Raw genomic sequence first — 6,295 nt, 5'->3', positions numbered from 1 at the left:
AGAGAGAGAGAGAGAAGAAAAGAAAATATCAGATTCCTCATCTCTAAACACAAGTGCCATTTGTGTTTAACTCCCCCAATTAAACAGGTATGGTTGAGAGAGAGAGAGAGAGAGAGAGAGAGAGAGAGAGAGAGAGAGAGAGAGAAGAGAAGAGAAGATATCCCTTAGGTAATAATTGATATCTTCCATTTACCAGTGTCTACAGTACCACATAGCAGATGCCCTGGGTGCATCTGTTGAGTGGATAAGACCAACTAAGTAGTTAGCTAACCAAACCAATAACTAATCATTGCTAGTTTACCCCCTACAAGTTTCTCACCATGGAGTCTGAGGTAGCATTGTTAGTTTTCTAATGGATTTCTAATGGATAGGGGGACTCCTATCCTTCATCCCTGTACCCTCAAACTATTCATATTGTAAAGTAGCTCTAAAGTGTAATGAAAGAAGCTTGCCACCCATTTTGTTAAAGTTGGACCTCACAAACTGCAACCTACCTTGTATATACACTTCTGTTATACACAAGAATTTGCTCAATTTTTTTTTTTTACTAAAATCTCATTTTTCTCTTCTTTTCAGTGTGTTGCAGACTTGAAAACCATAGCCCCTGCTTCCCAAAACTGTGTTAGGGCCTGTGCGTCAGGGCCAGGCTGCTTCTGCAGCCCAAAGCGGCTATGAATAGCTCAGGCTCCAATGCTATTTTTTAACATTGTATTAATAATACATTGTGTTTACACAGCAGCTTTCTCTTCAGGCACTCAGAGTTCTGCACAGCAGCTCCCAAATTCCCGGAGGGCTCCTCAATCCAGGTGTTTGTTTTTCTGCAGTTTATGAATGGGGAGGGTGACGTGTGTTTCATTAACACAAGGAGACAAAGCCAGAGAGTCCAGGTTCAGGAGGTTTGGCTCAAGGTCATGGAAGGCATTGAGTTCTACCTAGAAATAGAGCCTGAAGGGCGGGGTAGAAGGTGCAATGGGTAAGCGGTCTGCTGCACAAGCCGGAGTGTGGAGCTCCAGCACCCATAAAAAGAAAAGACAGGTTGATTCGTGGGGCACACTGGCCAACCAACGAGCTGACCTGGTGGGCTCTTGAGTCAGTGAGAGATCATGGTTCAAAAACAACGTGTGCAGGGGCTGGACAGCTTGCTCCACAGTAAAGAACATTTACTGCCCTTCCAGGGTACCTGAGTTTGGCTCTAAGAACCTACATCCAGCTGTTCAAAGCCAGCTGGAGCTTCAGCGCTGGAAATTCAATATCCTCTCTTGGCTTCTTGGCCTGCATACATGTGGCATATACACACAGACACACATACACACATAGATTCTTTTTTTTTAAAAAAAAATTAAACATTAAAACAAATGCAAACAAAACCAAGTAGAAAGGAACTGAGGAAGATATCTGATGTCAACACCTGGCCTCCAAATGCATAATCACATACACATGTACATACACACAGGAACATGTTCAAACCACACACACAAACACACACACACACACAAGCACGTGCGCTTGCGCGCTACAAGAAATAGAACCTGATTCAACTAATGACCTCCCAGAGGCCAGCCCACTCAACAAAGGCTCAGGGTATCATGTCACATGAACACTATGTCACATGACCACCACCTCTCTTAGTCTCCAGAACAAACACTTCAATGATTTAGGCTAGAAGCAAATAGAGAAAAGGTGACTCCTTCTCCATCAGGACTAAGTGAACTACTGGTCTGGTAGGCAGAGCGGAATTGGATCCCTCCACACTCCCGCCTTCTCCTGCACAGGCGAGACTAGCTGAGGGAAAGGGGCCCTGAGCAGCCAGGGTTCCAGAGAGAATACACATTCCTTTTCTCTCCTGCCTAAACCCTACATGGCTTCCTGAGTTAGAGAAAACAAATAACCTACCACCTCTTCAATAAAGCAAATGACCCACTTCCCCTTCCTTGCCACCCCTAACAGATGGCTCAAACTGAATTGAGATTCCCATGGGAAGTGTGTGTGTGTGTGTGTGTGTGTGTGTGTGTGTGTGTGTTTGGTCAGAATCCACATCACCAGAGAACGTGCTAGAAGGAAACTGAGGGAATCTGCTGCAGCCCTGGTCCTAGGTTCTGCCTGCTGGGAACATACAGGAAAGGGGGGCCAGCTTTCCGTCTCTCACGGCAGGTTCTCTGTGACTATATGAGCTGATCCACCTATTAAGCGACAGGCCACAGTTGAGAAGTATTTACTTACTGCGGGCCCACCTTTTGCCAAGAACCCTTCTGAGCACTAGAATGTGACACATAAGCCTGAGTTCCTTCTTCAAGATGTGGAGAAAGGAAACATTTAAATCACACAGAGTACTTTCAAGGGGCGGGCAAGCTGACTCTGAGCAAATCAAAAGGAGCTCAATTATGGGCCTCACAGAGGCCAGAGAGGTGGCACAGTGGGAAAAGCGGTTTCCACCATGCAAGCTAGAGGACCTGAGTGCAGATCCTGAGCACTGTAGACCCATATTTCTATATGGTGTGGCAGCCAAGCTCTGAAGCCATAGGCCCCATTTGAGGTGGTCACGTAGCCCTGCAGACAGGCTGTCTCTGCCTAACAAAGGGTCAGGATATGTGTTGCTCCTTTCTTTGTAATTTGGAGGATGTCTTATAGAGACGCTGATTCAAGCCTACGTGACAGCTAGCATACACAGCAGACAGGTAGATGCGGACGTGAAAAAAACTCCATTCACCTGGTTACCTAGGAGACAGGTATTTTCCCACTCAGTTATGTGTTAGTATAAAAGTTGTTTGGAGAATAAACGCGGAGAGATCTTCAGGAGAGAAGAAGCCTGAGATGCCCTTCCGTGATGACTGTGTAAGCTGTGTCTGATTATTCCTTGCGGCTCCGTACCAGTCCAGTTAGGGAAAATAGTTATCTATGTTGGGGCCCACGGGCTCTAACAGAGCACCTACGTAAATGTCGGGCGGGGTAGACTGAGTCTGTGATCCCAGCACCGAGGAGGTGAAGTTGGATGAATTCCTGGGTTCACTGGCCAGCCAGCCCAGCACATCAATGAGAGACCCTATCTCAAAGAATAAGGCGAAAGTGATGGGGACATTGGATGCTGACCTCTAGTCTCCATGCCAATACAGACATAGACACATGTGTACCCACCACACTCGTGTACATACACACACAAACAGGTACCTACAACACACACACAATTCCAATTTTAAAGAGCAGCAAGTGTATCCTAGAAAAGGCATTTCCGGGACATAGCAGAATTCTTTCATTCATCTTGTTAACACTGTACCCCCGCTCCTTGGTGTCAGGAGCCATTCTCCTGACAAGAGGAACAGGTATTTTGGGGAAGACCCTTCCAGACAGAAGGAAGACAGGACTTTAATGTGGAAGTCTCCCTGACGTGATGGGGATACAGCCAGTCTATGAGAGGAGAGGGAAGGGACAGGGTTGGGATGAAAGGCATAAAGAAAGAGATGGGGTTGGGGGATTGGGGAGTGGACCCTTTGAGTTCTTTGAGCCATGCAGGGTATAGAGTCTCTAGGATGGGAAGCCACAGGGGACCAGGGCTTGGAAATGACAGGCGGTGGCATGTTTTAAAGCAGGACTGGGCTCTCTCTGGCAAAGCAGAAACAAGAAGAGCAGCTACGAGGCTGCTATAAAACCCAGGCCAGGTGAGGGTGGGACCAAACAGGTTGGGATCAGAATGGTAAAACTTGAGGAGTAAGTCTGGAGATTCTGACTCGAGAGCTTCTCTGAAGGCAGCGGTGGACAGGTCCTCTTAAGTATGGTCCAAAGCTAACAGGAGTCAAGAATTATGCAGGACTTCAAAGCCTGGAAAATGGGCCAATGGAGTTGTTCTCCTCTGAGATGGTGACCTCAGAAAGAGTGGGTGTTGATGGGAGTATCAAAAGGTCCAATTTGACACACTAAGTTAGAGACATCTCTCAGACATCCAAGTGGAGATGTTTTGTTGTATTTTTATTTTGAGATATGGTCGCATTTAGCCTAAGCTGGCTCTGAATCCCCATGTAACTAAGATTCTCCTGCAATGACAGCACCCCTACCAAATGAGCTGCGTTCTGAGAAGGGCAGTTAGGGGCAGGAGCTTAGATTGCCCAGGTGAGGACATGCTCAGGGAGTCCCCAGCACACAGACAGAGTTTAAGCCTTGGACACAGCTCTGATTATGACAGATGTCCAGAGGTAAGAGTCCATGCTGGGTCCTAGCTGAGACGCTGGGTAGAGAAGCGGGCGAGGCTCACCACTGAGGAGCCTTCTGTGACTAGCTGAGCTGTAGAAACTCTCTCTTGAAGCGATGGGGAGCCTTGCAGCTTTGACTGTGATGGAGTGAGACAATTAGATCTCCATTTTCAGGAGTGCACTAAGGTAGTGACTGCCATGAGCAGAGCCGGGCCTAAGCTGCCTTATCTATGGCTCTACGGCAATGGGCCATGTATGTACCCTCCTATGCTGTGCTGTGGTGTCCCAGAGAGGAGGAGAGTGCTGGTGGTTAGTATGCTCTCTCTGAACCAAGGCACCTGCTCCATGCTGGGCTGATCTATATATCCTATCCTCCGGGGAAAAGGATAGGATAGGATATATACTCTTGTAAGCCTGGCCTCAAGCTTAAAATGTAGCTAAGACTGACCTTGAATTTCAGGTCTTCCTGCCTCCACCTCTCAAGCACCAGGATGACAGATGTGCACTGCCATTCCTGGCTTATATGGCGCTGGTGATGGAGCCCAGGGCTTTGTGCACACTAAGCAAGCACTCCATCAATCGAGCTGTACCCCTGCTCCCTCCTGCTATAGACTTTAAGCCGAAATGAAAGCCAGCAGAGACCATTTGAGATGACTCATCCCAGAACAGGGATGGCTGGAGGGCTGAGCCGGGTGAGAACTGTCAACCAAATTGATTAACCTGTGTTCCCAGAGGAAGTCAGGCTTCCCACACACTGGATGACCTCCCCCAGATCAAGTGCTCCCTTAGATTCAGTCAGAAGCTGCAGAGCCTTGGGAGCTACACAGCACATTCCAGAGAATTCTGTAGCCTCAAGGTGCATCACAGGCTGCTGAGAGGGAGGGGCAGGAGACTAAGATGCTGCCTTCCATAACTGGAGGGACAGGACAGTGCTATCACAGAGTACGTGGGAGAGGGAGACACAGCATGGGATCAGCCTGTAATGCCGGCCACAGTAATACAGAGGCCCATGAGTCGGCTGACTTCTAAGTAGCTGGACCAAACCTTTGCACCTGGAGCTGGTCCATGCAGTCCATGCTTAGAACTGGTTTGTGATGGAGAAAAGGGAGCAGACTGGCATCATAAGCAAGCAAGGGACAACATCCACCAAGCCTGTGGACAACTGCATCATCACTCACATCCACTGACTCTCAGCTACTTGTCCCAGTTGCAGGGCAGGGTTATTTGCAGGGCCTCTGTGCACAGAGGCCAACTGGATATCCTTCTGATTTGCTTGTGTTCTTGCTGGTTCTGAGTGGCTATGACGCTAACTCAGGCTGAAGCTAGGAGTCTGCAGCTGGTTTGGCCTCATCACTCAGTGCTCCTCAGAAAGAACCCCACCTGTCTTGCAAAGCACGAGGACCTGGGCTGGACCCCCAAAACCCATGTTTTAAAACAAGCCAGTCACAGTGATACTCACTTAGTCCTGGTGCTGAGAAACAGAGACAGGTGGACCCCTGGGCTCACTGACCTGCCGGTCTAGCTGAGCCAATCTGCTTCAGCTTCAATGTGAGACTCTGTCTCAAAAAATAAGGTGCAGGGCTGGGGAGTCAGCTCAGTTTAGTGCTAGCCATACAAGTATAAGGAGCTAAGTATGGACCCCCAGAACTCTCATAAAAGCCGGGTGGCTGTGGTGGTCACCTGTAATTCCAACCTTGGGAGGCAGACAGGGGATTTCAGAGCAACCGGAGTAGGAAGCCTGGGTCTATCAGGAAGCTTTGGGTTTGACTGAGAGACCTTGCCTTGATGAATATCTCAAGAGAATGCTGAGGATAATTGTTGACACCAACCCAGGGCCTCCTCCTGAACATACATACACACAGCACACATGTGTGCCTCCGACATGCATGCATACACACGTATATCACATTACACACACAAATGGAAAAAAGAAAAAAAACAAGGTGATGATGCAAGAAGACACTGACCTCTGACCTACACACACACACACACACACACACACACACACACACACACACACACACACTCATCCCCAAACACACACGCCCAGCTCAGCACTTAGTGTCCATGCTTCCTAGTATGCCTAGGTGAGTGGAATCAATTGCTTTGCTACA

General features: G+C 48.3%; 1 protein-coding gene across 1 annotated transcript in view; it reads right to left on the bottom strand.

The window, feature by feature from the left end:
• Tmem163 (transmembrane protein 163) overlaps positions 1-6,295 on the bottom strand; it is a 184,207-nt gene that overhangs the window by 31,799 nt on the left and 146,113 nt on the right. The window lies entirely within an intron of this gene.

The sequence above is a fragment of the Microtus ochrogaster genome, chromosome 6 (genome assembly GCF_000317375.1).
Source record: "Microtus ochrogaster isolate Prairie Vole_2 chromosome 6, MicOch1.0, whole genome shotgun sequence".
In the NCBI taxonomy this organism is placed as follows: domain Eukaryota; kingdom Metazoa; phylum Chordata; class Mammalia; order Rodentia; family Cricetidae; genus Microtus; species Microtus ochrogaster.
Note: the sequence above shows the minus strand (reverse complement) of the source record. Positions and strands in the feature narration are given on the sequence as shown.